Below are 13,865 nucleotides of genomic sequence, written 5' to 3' on the forward strand. Positions count from 1 at the left end.
ATAACTACACATTGTTTCCTTAGGAAACAATTCAAACGATCTATAAAGTAACACTCAGTCAATCGACCAAAACCCAATTGATCGATTACAGAGTTCACACAACCTAGCACAGAAGACCTATTCCCCAACAAGCTCTGGTTATCGCAACCAAAGATCTGATACCACAATGTAACACCCCGATTTTAGAGTGCCACGGTAGTAACATGTTAAAGTAAATATGCAATCTTTTCCAAAAGGGATTTATAAATGTGAGTATTTTTTTTTCTTTTCGAAGTGTTTTCTAAAATATGTAATGCATACTCTCAACCGTAAATAATTTACATCTGGCCTCGATCAAGGCACATCATAAAATACATGACGAATAAACTAAGATCCAACAACGGACTCACTATGCAATGACTCCATAGATCCGATATACTCCCTATGATTTCCACACCGGGTAACCATAGGAAAGCAATGCACCGGAACCTACCCAAAACCTCAAATGCGAATCATAAAATTATCCTACAAGCTTAAACCAATAACGGTAAGTTTTTCTATCCAAAGGCTCTAGCCCTACACCCGACTCTATTCTTCGAGTCTTCTATAGATCTTCCACGTGGAGTAGCATCTGCTTACATCACCTCCTTTCGTCGTCTGGCAGCAGGCCGACCGCCCAAACACAAACATACAACCAAAGCCAAGGCGCGAGGGTCAACTCACAATATACAATAGATATACAAGCAACATGCGACAAAAGGGGTATAGATATATATGTTTATATATATATATATATATATATATAAATAATCCTAGCATGTTATTGGCTCTAACAATGGTTCAATAATTCAAATAGCATACAATTCCAGTCAGAGTGAATGTATGCGTGAAATGCAATTCAATATGATCCGGATAATTGTGACGCGTTCCCGTTCGCCACTAGTGAAGCATTCTCATTCTTCACTATGGATGAAGCATTCCCGTTCTTCATCCTCGACAAAGCATTCCCGTTCTTTGTCGAATGATGCATTGGTGAAGCATTCCCGTTCCTCACCATCGATGAAGCATTCCCGTTCCTCATCGAATATGCATCGGTGAAGCATTCCCGTTCTTCACCAAATGATGCATTGGTGAACCATTCCCGTTATTCACCAAATGATGCATGATGCAATATGGTTAGCCAAACATCGAATCGTCCTCACAACACAAGTGTTTAACTCAAAACCCAAAACTCAAAATCCAAGAGTTAGTGTCGGTCAATACAACCCAACTCCAATAACAAAACCCAAGAGTTTAGTGTCGGTCAATATAACATAACTCCAATAACAAAACCCAAGAGTTTAGTGTCGGTCAGTACAACACAACTCCAATAACAAAACCCAAGAGTTAGTGTCGGTCAATACAACACAACTCCAATAACAAAACCCAAAGTCAAAACCCAGAGTTAGTGTCGGTCAATACAACACAACTCGAATAATAAGAGTACTAGAGTACTCGGTGACTTTCAATCATCACCGTGGCTCACCTCAGTGGCTTTCCCCAATTCCCAGTAACTTCAAGACTTGACGACTTTTCCCCGTCTTTCGCAATCATTTTCCCCTTTAGGTTTCATATATTTATTCGGTTAGTAAAAACGTTTCGAATTGGATTAGTCAAGTTATGAATTTATTTCTCAAGGTCTAAGTCTCCCAAAGTCTCTAGTTTCCGAAATTCTAATCATTCTAATTTTTCCAAAAACCCTCCAAAAGAAATTTCCCGGGGAAAGTCTAAGTATTCCAACGAATACCAACGAATGGCTAAGCCTCAAACCCCACGTTTGAACTTGCCTAGGGTTGTTCATCAAATCCGAAATATCAAAGATCACCAGTTCAATGAGTCCCCACTCCGAAGTCGCGTCAAAACGCACAATTCACTAACATCTCAACATCAAGAGTTATGGAAAACATCATAACATCAGTTCATCAACATAAGCAACATCAAAGTAAAGCATAAGTCGAATTTATCGACGCCTATCATGCAATCATAGCTAATAGTAAGTTGCCCTCACCTTAGGCGCTTTCCTTACTAAGTTGCGACTCAAATCAAATCCAGTCATATCTTTGCTTTCCCGTGTTGGCTCACTTCCGTTTGTTCTTTGGCTTCGTCGTCAAGCGCTTCCGTTATTCGTACCCTTCATAAATACACATAACATAATCACTAATTGAGCTACCTACTTTCCAAGTCTAAATCTACACTCTCAAGCAATTGGCTCGACGAAATCACAAGTTAAACTCAATCTCCTTAATGGTTATAAACCATCAAGATCAACCTCAGAAATTAAGATAAGTCATCATAATGACAACAAAGCAATGACAAAGCTTCAAAATCTTATGACTTTGTAAATCAACTTGAAAACCAAATACTCATATGCTTGTCAAAATAGATAAGTACACATTACTAGTACTTACTCCTCTCATTTTCCTTAGAGATCTCAGTCTCTAATAGGATACTCATTGAGGTATTTTCGCAATACTACACACCACTTCCAGTTAAAGCAATTAACACAACATCTGCAATAGCATTTTCCTATCATCATCCTTAAGTAATCTCTTCCCGTTTTCTATTCCATAATCCTCGTTATCCTCAATACTTACTTATCAAGTCACCTACAACAACTTAATGTCTCAACTCGCTCTCACGATCTATTCCTCAAGCCAACGTTGTATCATTATCAATTCTTATCAAAACCACTAACTCTTATCAAGTAATCCATAAACCATAGTTAACTTCCAAGGCAAACAACTCTTCTTATCTAATGATTATGTACTTATTCATGACTCATAAGCTCCTTCAAAACGATCGAATCATTTCTCTTAAACTTAAACTCCCGATATCTCATTAGACACACAACCCTAGTCTCTTCGAAACTCCACTTTGGTTCTACAAAAATCCCAGCTTATAGATAAGTCATCAATCTCTAAGAAATAACTTCTAGTCATCAATCAATCCCTTAATCACATCTAAGTCCTTGAACTTCCAAAGTTTCAAATCTAGACCTTCTAGAACCAAGTATTTATAGTAAAGCTCATAGACTTCTTGGAATTCAAGATTCAATCCTAAGTCATCTTCCAACATCAAGATTGCAATCACAACTTAATCCATTCTAATTAATACCTTTCGGAGTCTAATTCCTCACTCGGAAATCCAAAACTTAATTGCTCTAACTCTATCCAATCTTGTTATTCCTAAGCATCCATCGACTAGCGAGATAGTATCAATACGCTTATTCCCTAACACTCCGAAGTTGTTCGACTTTCAAAACCTTTCGCAATCGCTTTTTAACGAATAAATGTGCGTGAACTCAAACGTTCTCTATTTTCATAAACGGATAAACAACGTACGTAAGTAAGTTTAAAAATATGTTTTCCTACTCCAAAGCATTGCAATATCGATTAAAATAAAAGGTTTTCTCATCTTTTTCCCAAAGCAATTCTTTTCACTTGAAATAACTAATTTTGTCAAACGATTATAAACTGTACCGCGACTTTAGCTAATTTTTAAATACGTCAAATGAACTCCGAAAAATCTAATATTTTTATCCTAGCTTGATCTACAGGTTTTGTATATCCTCATAAATTTTCAAGTCTAAATTCAAAGTACAAAATTCAGGAAAAATCGAATACTACAACAGTTCGTGAGAAACGGGACAACTTAACCCGTGCTCACCAAAATGTGTATACTTGAGCTAGACAAATCGAAACGACACAAAACCAGTGGAAAAAGTTTGCTAACGGAAAAAGCTACAACTTTTATGAAGAACACAATTCGAAAATCTTAACCGAAACATACAATTTTAACAAAACAGCGGCTACTACTTTTGAAAACAATAACAGTTTTATGTGAGTTTTCGCAAAAGCTTTTCAAGCACATTAAGGGCTGAACCCTCATACCCTCAGAAATCAACAACCATAACACTATTTAAAACCATATTGATTCATCTAAACCCAGATAACTTTAGAAATCAAATATACAGACATACTAATCAAGAAATTAAGGCTTTTACCAAGGAAAATGAGAGGGTGATGTGCCGGTGGCGTCCTCTGCGTGGTGGAGCTCACGGTGGTGGTGCTTGGGTCCTTTCATGGGGTTCTCCATTCAAAGAGAACAAAGATGGTGGATTGTTAGGCTCCATGGAGAGCAAGGAACGGTGGTGGTTAGAAGATGGAGCAAATATGTGATGAGAAGGGGTGTGTGTGGCTTTCATATTGGTGGTGGTGCCATGTTTGTTGCTGCAAGTTAGGAAGGAGAAGAATCATGGTGATAGTGATGGTGTGATCAGCGGTTACAAGAGGGAGAGTAGAGGTGTTGGCTCATGGTCTGGTTGTCCATGGAGAAGAAAAGGATGTGGAGATGCTGATCAAAAGAGAAAGAGGAACGGTGGGGAGTTGTTGCAGCAAATAAAAGAAGGAGATAAAGTAGGTAACAAAGAAAGAAAAGAAGAAGAAAAGGAGAAGAAAGGAAGAAAGAGCAGAAATGGGTCTGCTGAAGAAAGAAAGAAAACGTGAAGGAAGAAAAAGTAATAGTGAGGAAGAGAGAAATGAGAGTGAGTCGAGGATGAGGTGGACGGAGGGATAAGGATGGTGAGATATTTGTTGAAGATAATTTGAGAGGATATATTTTTTTAAAACCGGTACGAATTGATTTAGACACTGAATGATTTAGTTCATAAAGTTAAGAGAAAAAATATATGAGTGATATATTATTATCCCAAAAATTAGGGGGAACTCTATGAAATGATAAAATATAAATTTGAATCACTTTGAGCAAAATAAAATGATCCGTGAATCAAGAAATGAGTAGAAACTGAGCTAAAGAATAATTGTGAGATAATTAGAACAAATATGACGTCATATTATGTGTCTAAGCTAGAATAATTTACAAGGAAAATGACAATAGTAACTATTATCATTTGAGAGGAACAGACAAACTTTAGATAGCTCACAGAGCGTTGAATTGAGCTTGTCAAATGAAACAAAGAGTTTTATAACTTATTAAAAATAGGAAAACTATAATATCCTTTCTATTTTCAAAGAAACTCTATAAAGTAAAATATTTTGAGATTAACTATCATTTAAATAATTTCAATGATTTGTAATTAAACTCAAGTCAGGAAAAAGAATATAAACACTCAATTAATTAATAAATCAAAAATAAATAAATAAACTAGTTATTTAATTCAGGGTCTTACATTTTGCGTCTTAAGAATAAGGGCAACGACTAGTAGTTGATGGCCTGAACTTAAAATGAACTTAATCTTCAATTAAGCTGCTCATAGGTGATGAGGAATCGGACTGGTGAAGTCTATTGGAAGCTCTTTTGACGTGAGGAATCAACCTTAAGAGAATTAGGCTGTATCAACAATAGAAAGAATTCCTTTACATTCCATATGCACTCAGATTTCTTAAAACATGACTTGTTTTGGTGAAACTAACCCAAATGCTAAGCTTTTTACATTGTTTCTTCTACACTTCTGAACTCTAAGCTCTTAACCTACCTATCAATTATAAATTGTCTTTACTTTTTGTAAAATACTAGAGTGTTCAAGGACTAGTATGAAATAAAATCAAGAGTTCAAGGACTCATTTGTAATAGTTAGTTAGTTACAGTTGTTTACAACTGTCAGTTTGTTAGGATAGTTATAACTACTGTTAGTTACGATTCTGTTATCACAATTTCATTTCTACAAGATTCAATACAATTTCTTCTTCTTCCTCCTTGAGCTTCCTCTGAAAGCTAGGTTAAGATTTCTGTTATGGTATCAAGAGCATAATCATCTTAGAGCTTTCGCAATCTGCAACAATGGTGAATCGTCTGAATCAAAACAAAAATCCTCAAGTGGTGCTTGATCCTGCTCATAATCTAGCATCACCTTACTATATACATTCCAGTGATAATCCCGCAGCAACAATGGTGAATTCACCTTTGAATGGGAAGAACTACAACGCTTGGGCGAGATCGATGAAGTGTGCTTTGGTCGCGAAGAACAAGTTTCGATTCGTCAGCAGTGAAATTCCAGTACCAGCAGCAACTGATGGAAACTTTGAGGCTTGGGATCGCTGTAATAGCTTGATCCATTCATGGATTCTTAACTCGGTAACAATCTCTATAGCAAACAGCATAGTTTTCCTTGAAAATGCATGTGATGCTTGGAGAGATTTGCGAGATCATTTTTCTCAAGGGGATCTAGTTAGGATTTCTGAATTGCATAATGAAATCAGTAATTTGATGCAAATTCAAAGTCTGTGAGTGAGTATTATACTGAGTTGAAGATACTCTTGGAGGAATTGGAACATTATCGTCCGATTCCACAATGTAGATGCACTTTCCCTTGTAGATGTGATGCTATTGAGAGTGTGAAGTTGTTCAGAGAACAGGATAACGGTATCAGATTCCTTTTAGGGTTGAATGATGGCTTTGGAGTGGTGAAATCATAGATTCTGATGAGTCATCCTATACCGTCATTAGCTAAGGTTGTTTCTCTAGCCACACAACATGAAAGGCAAACTGAGACAGAAGAGAAAGGAGATTCACTAGCAATAGTAAATGTTGTAGAAGGAAAGAAGCCACCATATGGAAAAGGTCAATCTGGTGGTTCTTCCTACAGAAACACAGGAAAATTTTGTACTCATTGTAAGAAGCTGGGACATACTGTTGAGATATGTTATAGGCTACATGGATATCCAACTACTTTTAATTCCAGAGGTAGTACAAGTCATGTCAACAATGCATCTAGAAATTCTGATTCCACTAATGATCCAGATGATGATGATGTCTACTCACAAAGAGGTGTTGAAGAACCTTTTACTGCAGATCAGTATAAAAGAATCATAGACATGATTCAGCATGTGACCACAGCTTCAAAGAAAGGATCAGAGAATGGTAGTGCTTCTGTAAATCATGTAGTGAAGGCAGTTGCTTGTGAAGGAGATGCTACAGGACATGGTAATCCCTTTGCTCTATCTTGTTTTCAACATTATGATAGTAGAGATTGGATTATAGACTCAGGTGCAAGTGATCACATATGCTTTGATAAAATGTCTTTTATCACACTCACTGAAGTGAAACCAATTAATGTTAAATTGCCTAATGGTGCGATCATCAAAACATGCTATGCTGGAACTGTTAGAATCACACAAACCATTCTCTTGACACATGTTCTTTTTGTACCTGAATTCACATACAACATAGTCTCAATACATAAGTTAGCAAAACACCATGATGTTGATGTGATTTTTGGTAAATTTCACTGTTTTGTTCAGGACATGCAAACCAAGAGGAGGATTGGCTTGGGTAGTTTGCAGCCTGATGAACTCTATCACCTAGTAGTTAGTAGTTCTTCTAGTACCTGTTTTTCAATTCAACATAGTTCTATTTCTGAAATAAATGACTCTAGTCATATCATTCCACCTGGTGCTTTATGGCACTTCAGGCTAGGACACTTATCCCATGATAGATTACTTGGTTTACACACTGTAAATACCTCTATTGATGTTAGTAAGTCCATTGTCTGTGATATTTTTCATTTGGCCAAACAAAAGAGAAAAATGTTCACAGTGAGTTTTAGTAAAGCACAAAAATGCTTTGACCTGGTTCATATGGATATTTGGGGTCCTCTTGCTCAAGCTTCTGTTCATAATCACAAGTATTTCCTCACTGTTCTGGATGATTATAGTCGTTTTGTTTGGGTTGTGTTACTCATCGACAAGGGTGATGTTCAACAACAAGTGAAGAATTTCATCACATTGGTTAAGACTCAGTTTGGACAGACAGTAAAAGCTATCAGAAGTGATAATGGGCCAGAATTTCTTCTTCTTGCATTCTATTCTGCTCAGGGCATTGTTCATCAAAGATCTTGTGTGAGTACCCCTCAGCAGAATGGGAGGGTTGAGAGGAAGCATCAGCATATTCTCAATATTGCAAGAGTTTTACTTTTTCAGTCTAAACTGCATCAGCATATTCTCAAAGTATGAAGATAAAATGAGGAAATATGAAAATCCCTGAAGGATTCAAAATGCGAGAAAAAATATTATTTGAAATATTGAAGCATTATTTTGATTAGCGAAGTTCTTCATGTGGAAGAAGTGATTGTGATTGGCATATGACCGGTTAGATCATCCTGAGTCTTATGATGCAAAATCTATTTCTCAGATGTTGTTCTCAAAGCCAATTCTTTTTCTTGGCAAAATAAGGAGAATTTCCAATGATTCTTGAATATATTTGATGTAATAAATGTGCACATATTCAATGTTTATCGATGCATCGACCTTGATGAGTGAAATTTCCAACCTTGATCAAGTTGGTATGTGACATGATTTTGAATGTCGAGTGGCACATGTTCATGTATGAAATGATCTGGTAAAGATATTTAGCTAAATGCTTCTTATTTATAGCTAGACAATTATTATGAGAACAAATGTCCTTATTCTTTTTGGACATGTGATGTTGCTAGTAACAACATCTATATGCTACAAATGTCCTTCTCTATTGAAATTTTATTACGCTAAGTCATGCCTAAACTTGGTTCCAAAGATATAATTCTTAGAGAAGGAAGATGGTTTTGTGATGAGGAAAATTGTAAGGCCCGAGTTTTTAAGCTTATGCTAAGTGAATAAACTTCTTATTCACGATTAGGGTTGATGTGATGTGAAGGGAAACCTGAACGAAAGTTTATTAAATGAAATATATTTATGAAGGAGAAAGTTCAGGAAAAGTTCAAGGATTTCATTATGATCGATAAAAGTTATAGCACGAACGTTTTACGCTTAAACCTAGGTCAGAAACCCGAATAAATAGCTAGTTTTTCACTTTTAGGCACGATAGCAGTTAATTCCAAAAATCTTCAGAGAAGTGTTAGAACTTTTCTTTTTCCTTATATCACAATCGTTTCGAGGCGAAACTCTAGGATCTACGAACGTCCGATTCCAATCATCGGAAGTTTGCCGAAACCGAATCCCTGGTATTTCAAAACCCTAGAATTTCTCGACAATGAAGACTTTATCTATTCAGAGCTTCAAATGGATATTCTACACGCGTACACCCATTTCTCTTGATGATTTCAATCTTTCTTCAGAAGGAAGTTTTCCATTCCGACATTCGATGCAAAAAGCAACTTATCGGGTAAAATAGTTTTACACCGACTTTGCACCGACTTTGCATTAGTTGCCAAAAATACAAGGAGACCTCTTTATAGTTTTGGAATTCTTTTGCCAAAACATATCTTATAATTCATGGAGAGTGACGCCGGAAAAATCAGATTCGCGAAACTTTCTTTTTCCCGCGAATTTCCACCTTCTATATATAGCAAATGAAGGAAGAAAAAACCAAATTTTCTACCCATTTCCCCACCCAAACCCGCGGCCACAAAGAGGAAGAAGGAGGAGGAGATTTTGTTCATCGTTTGCTTGATCGTCGATCAATCAGTTGCTACTTCAAGGCTTCGAGGTATAGTCGCTAATCCTTACCTCCGATCGCTTTTTCCATAGCTTTTCTGTAGAGTTTTCTGAGTGGATAGTTTATGGGTTTTTGCAAAACTATCCTGAATCTTTCATTTCTGATTCTAAACCTCTTCTATGTATGCCCAAGATCACTTCTGCCGGATTAGATTTTCCGTTATGTCGCCGGAATTCCGTCGGAATCAATTTGAGCCTAAAATACCCATTTATGTAGTTTTTGGTGTAAAGCTCCAATCTTTAGGCTGTAAACTATCGCCTTAGCTTAGTGCTAGTAGGATTAGTTGTTATGAACGTCGTTGGTGACGTCCCTGCAAAATTTTATTTTTGGGATTTCAGTTTTGAAAATCCTAAGTTAAAAATCATGACCAAAATACCCCTGCGACAGTTTTTGATCCGATAATTTTTCCGAGTTCAGAATACCCTTAGTTACGGCTTATGAAAGCATAGGAACCAAGTTTGATCGAAGAAAAATCGAACCCTACAATTACCTATAGTGGCCGAGAGCTATAAGGGGGGAGGAGGAAATTTTCCTTTTCCGAAAACTTGTCTTTTCGCGCTAGATTATCGTACCTTAGAGTATAGATTACTTCGAGTAACCTTAGTAAGTATCGATAGCTTAGTTTCCGATAGATTCTGATTGATTTTTGTGGTTTTGTTCTAAAGGTGATTTTGAGGAATTTCCTGAGGATCAACGCCTTGCTTGTGAAGAAGAGTTTGAAGTTTTTGCTGGAGAACCTTCAGGTGAGGGCTTCTCACTGAATCTCTAGTTAATGCTTAGGGTCGATATTTCGACATTGTTTACTGTTTATGCACTGAGATTGTGTGTGATTGAAAATGTTTTCTGAGGCTTCGGCTGACAATGTAGATGATTCATCTACTGAATGTTTTTGAAGATTGACTTACATGCTATGTGCTATGTGGGTAATCTAGGATGTGTGGTGCATGCTTTATATGCTAAGTGCTAAGTGTTTATGATGCGATTTATTGATATATGACATGTTGTTGATTGTGATGATTTAAATATGCTTTACACTGAAAATCTGAGATTCTGAATGGTGAGAATAGCGGGCAGGTCATGCCGATTTTATTTTGAGAGTTTTGAGAAAGTTTGATAGGACGAACGAGGTTCGGGCCTTGTATAGGGTTTATGGATCGAGACATTCTCTGGAGTCATTTGGGGATTCGAAGATCCCGAGAACTTATAGGAATTGCGATAAGACTAAAAAGGATATTATTTTGAAAAGAAAATTCATAAGACATTAAACAACCTCTAAATCTTTAAGTAAGGGTAATAATCTCGAAAGGAGGCTTTGGATGAAAATCATAGTTTGGAAAACGAGAAGTGTCGTCGGATCCAAGTGTTGAGTCTGTTGTTGTTGTGCTGTTGGAGCAGCGTTGGTTGTTGTGCTGTTGGAGCAGCTATGTTGTGGGGCTATCCTGGGGATAAGTCCGGGGAACCTTTAGTTCCCGAGTATGTGATACTCTAGTGCTGTTGGAGCAGCGATGTGTGTTGTGAAGTGTGTCTTTTGTCGCAGAATCGACTTTGCCTTAGGGTAAGATTTTAGAGACTTTAATTTACCTAGAACACGTGGCGACGTGTCGAGTGAGGACGGAGACGTTGATTGACTAATCATCTTGCATTCATGCAACATTAATGAGGTATTAACACAGGACGTACTCTGGACCTCGTCGGTTTCCAAAATGGTCATAAGACCCGGAATGCCGTGAAAGAGCGTTTGTAGACGTCTCTTGTAGCAGACCGAAATGGCAGACCTACGGGTTTACTGCTGATCTGACTACCCAGTGGGAGTAAGAGACATCACGGGCCGAAATGGCACCACCGTGGCTGGTGAAGGGCTGATCCGATGATGTCCATCCGTTTCCGGATTGCATATTGGTTGACTGGGTTAACCTGCATACATATCACGCAACATGCATACTGACTTAGTTGATGAGTGTGGTTGCTATTTGATAAACTTACTTGGAACATGCTAATTGTTAGTATTGTCGTTATGATTTTGTGGAACATGCAACCCTAGGAATGATATCTCTAGTTATAAGCCTAAGTGGCTATCTATTACTTGTACCTATTGGGTTTATTATCTACATAGTTCTTTAGAGTTGACCCTCGCGTCTTCTGTGTGTGTTTTGGCGGACAACGCCTTTTGTCAGATGAATATTGCGGACTGGTACACCATGGTCCACCCTTCGGGGGGGATTAGGTATGAGATGATAGATCAGGACGACCCCGGGTCGTGGGTGGTTGACCCCGCGAGCCACCGAGCGACGTATTCGGGGCGTATCATGGAGGACCACGTGGATAGTGGAGGACTCTTGAGGTCAGGAGTGTTGAGGCGATGCTCTATCAGCTTCAACTTGCCACCGGGCGTTCACTGTGGACCAGGTCTTGGAGGAGCACCGCCGCCACCGCCATCTTCAGAGGAGGAGGATCCCTCAGAGGAGATTCCAGTGGGAGTGCCCTCGGCAGGGTCTAGTGCACCCTCCGTTGCGATCATTGATGATCAGGGTTCGGGCCCTAAGCCCGTGAGTCCAGCATCGGAGGGCGTTGCAGGAGCGAGGGGAGGACGGATAGGGTCGATAGACTTGGTCGTTCTGGATTCTGATTCAGACGACGATCATGCTAGCACATAGTTCTGAGTGTTGGTATGAGCTCCTCGAGTTAGGATTAGTGTAGGAGTAGAGTTTTAGCTCTGACAGTCTTGCTTCTTTTGTTACTTAGGGGACAGGGTAGATCCGCCTATAGCTTTTTGTGTGGTTTCCTTACGGGGATCACAGAGAGTTGGTTGGACTTAGGAGGTCTTATTTTCAGGCCATTGGGTCAGCTGATTCTCAGTTTTGAGGGATGGTGTTGCGGGCACTTCACCCTTTTCATTTGGTTTGTATATATTGCCTACGGGCGCTACTCTTCTATTACCGTCACTGGAGGTTTACTCGTGACGAGGTTACTACTACAGCGGGGGCTGTTTATATATTGTATATTAGTTTTATTACTTTTCGCATTTGGGTTTTATTTAATTCAGTCTTGTCTTAGTTATTATCAAAAAAAAAATATTCACGTTTTCCGCATTAAGTTTACTTTTGGTTACTAAAGTGACGCCACCGAAATCGGGGTGTTACAAAAATTATCATGAAAAGTGTGGAAAACTATTTAAACCTCATGAAGAGGTTCATGTACCTGTGGTTATTGATACAAAGAAATCTCAATCGATTATATCTCTACAAGTTGAAACAAGGAACCAGCAGGAACTTGAAAAATTGTCGACAGATGAAGTAACGCTCAATATTATAAGTGCGAGAATACGGAACCCATATTAAAGGGTGTGGTTAGCCAATATACAAATAAGCAATTCATTTGCAAAAAATATAAGAGTCTTTGTCCTTGAAGTTTATACCCCAAAGGCGTAAAAGCATATTGCATAGTTGTTTTGTTCTGAATTGGTCATTGATTGACAAAATGGAACATGCTTTTAACTAGTTTCGGTTTCATTACCCAAATCTGAATATGAGAATTGTACATCGGAGATTCGTGCATCAGACAACACAAGGCTAAAGAAGGATACATCAAGGGAGATAAAACAAAGCACATATCACCGAAACTCTTCTTCACTCCTGATCTACAAAAGAATGGGGACATATACATCCAACAAATTCGTTCAAGTGATAATTTGACAAACTTATCTATGAAGGCTCTTCCAACAACATCATTTGAAAAACTTGTGCAAAATATCGGAGTTCGTCGGCTGAAAGATCTCAACTAATATGCATTGTACTGTTTTTTCCTTAACTGTGTTTTTTTTCCCATTGGGTTTTTCATGGTAAGGTTTTTAATGAGGCAATGTACAAAGCCGTGCTATAGAACGATGTACTCTTTTTCCTTCACTAGGTTTTTATCCCACTTGGTTTTTCTTAGTAAGGTTTTAATGAGGCACATTCTTAAGGGATGGTCATCCAAGAGGGAGTGTTTTAAATAATTTAGATGACCATCACGGGCGAAGCCCAAGCCCATGTAACTTGGCATTTTCATCCATATTCACCCCTATAAATACAAAGGAGATGCATCAAGATGAGCACTCCTCATTCACAATATTCTTTTTTCTTTTGCTCTATTCTCTATAGACTCTTGCTTCTCTCTACCTCTTCTCTTCTATATACTTGTTATGCTCACACTTATTCTTAACACTAAAAGGTTATCAATAAATAACTTAAAGTCTCATTAATGAAATTGAGATATTTTCAAAATAATATCATTAGTAATTAGTAGTCTCCTTAATGAAATTGAGATATTCCGTTTCCGATGAAGCAAAAAAAGAAATTTAGATATTATACAATTAATAGTTAATATAATTAAAATTTTAAATTTATAAATAAGTAATT

The 13,865-nt window shown here is 37.7% G+C and overlaps 1 long non-coding RNA gene across 1 annotated transcript; it reads right to left on the minus strand.

Annotated features, from left to right (window-relative positions):
- Nucleotides 1–385: 385 nt before the first annotated feature.
- Nucleotides 386–4,112, minus strand: LOC130731756 (uncharacterized). The gene is made up of 3 exons (XR_009016811.1): nucleotides 4,022–4,112; nucleotides 2,027–2,149; nucleotides 386–636 (listed from the first exon to the last, which is right to left on the minus strand). It is a non-coding gene; the product is annotated as an uncharacterized LOC130731756 (long non-coding RNA).
- Nucleotides 4,113–13,865: the final 9,753 nt, after the last annotated feature.

The sequence above is a fragment of the Lotus japonicus genome, chromosome 1 (genome assembly GCF_012489685.1).
Source record: "Lotus japonicus ecotype B-129 chromosome 1, LjGifu_v1.2".
NCBI classification, from domain to species: domain Eukaryota; kingdom Viridiplantae; phylum Streptophyta; class Magnoliopsida; order Fabales; family Fabaceae; genus Lotus; species Lotus japonicus.